The following is a 1,237-nucleotide window of genomic DNA, read 5'->3' as shown; positions in this document are numbered from 1 at the left end:
CGGGCGCGCGCGGCCCGAGGGTCGCTCGGCGGCCGGCGGGCCGGGTCCCGGGCGCCCGCGGCCCGAGGGTCGCTCGGCGGCCGGCGGGCCGGGTCCCGGGCGCGCGCGGCCCGAGGGTCGCTCGGCGGCCGGCGGCCCGGGTCCCGGGCGCGCGCGGCCCGAGGGTCGCTCGGCGGCCGGCGGGCATGGTCTCGGGCGCGCGCGGCCCGAGGGTCGCTCGGCGGCCGGCGGGCATGGTCTCGGGCGCGCGCGGCCCGAGGGTCGCTCGGCGGCCGGCGGGCATGGTCTCGGGCGCGCGCGGCCCGAGGGTCGCTCGGCGGCCGGCGGCCCGGGTCTCGGGCGCGCGCGGCCCGAGGGTCGCTCGGCGGCCGGCGGCCACGGAGCCTGCAGGCCGCTCGGCGGCCCGGGTCCCGGGCGCCCGCAGCCCGAGGGGCGCTCGGCGGCCGGCAGCCCGCGGCCTGCAGGCCGCTCGGCGGCCCGGCTCTCGGGGAGCCCGCGGCGCGAGGGTCGCTCGGCGGCCCGCGGCCACGGAGCCTGCAGGTCGCTCGGCGGCCCGGGTCCCGGGCGCCCGCAGCCCGAGGGGCGCTCGGCGGCCCGCGGCCGGCTGGTCGACCTGCCTGCAAGTCGACCGGCGGCCCGAGGGTCGCTCGGCGGCCCGCGGCCACAGAGCCTGCAGGCCGCTCGGCGGCCCGGGTCCCGGGCGCCCGCATCGCGAGGGGCGCTCGGTGGCCGGCGGGCATGGTCTCGGGCGCGCGCGGCCCGAGGGTCGCTCGGCGGCCGGCGGCCCGGGTCTCGGGCGCCCGCGGCCCGAGGGTCGCTCGGCGGCCGGCGGGCATGGTCTCGGGCGCGCGCGGCCCGAGGGTCGCTCGGCGGCCGGCGGCCCGGGTCTCGGGCGCGCGCGGCCCGAGGGTCGCTCGGCGGCCGGCGGGCATGGTCTCGGGCGCGCGCGGCCCGAGGGTCGCTCGGCGGCCGGCGGCCCGGGTCTCGGGCGCGCGCGGCCCGAGGGTCGCTCGGCGGCCGGCGGCCACGGAGCCTGCAGGCCGCTCGGCGGCCCGGGTCCCGGGCGCCCGCAGCCCGAGGGGCGCTCGGCGGCCGGCAGCCCGCGGCCTGCAGGCCGCTCGGCGGCCCGGCTCTCGGGGAGCCCGCGGCGCGAGGGTCGCTCGGCGGCCCGCGGCCACGGAGCCTGCAGGTCGCTCGGCGGCCCGGGTCCCGGGCGCCCGCAGCCCGAGGGGCGCTC

This window comes from Hippopotamus amphibius, chromosome 15 (genome assembly GCF_030028045.1).
Source record: "Hippopotamus amphibius kiboko isolate mHipAmp2 chromosome 15, mHipAmp2.hap2, whole genome shotgun sequence".
In the NCBI taxonomy this organism is placed as follows: Eukaryota; Metazoa; Chordata; class Mammalia; order Artiodactyla; family Hippopotamidae; genus Hippopotamus; species Hippopotamus amphibius.
The sequence above is the reverse complement of the archived record's forward strand: the minus strand, read 5'-3'. Positions refer to the sequence as shown.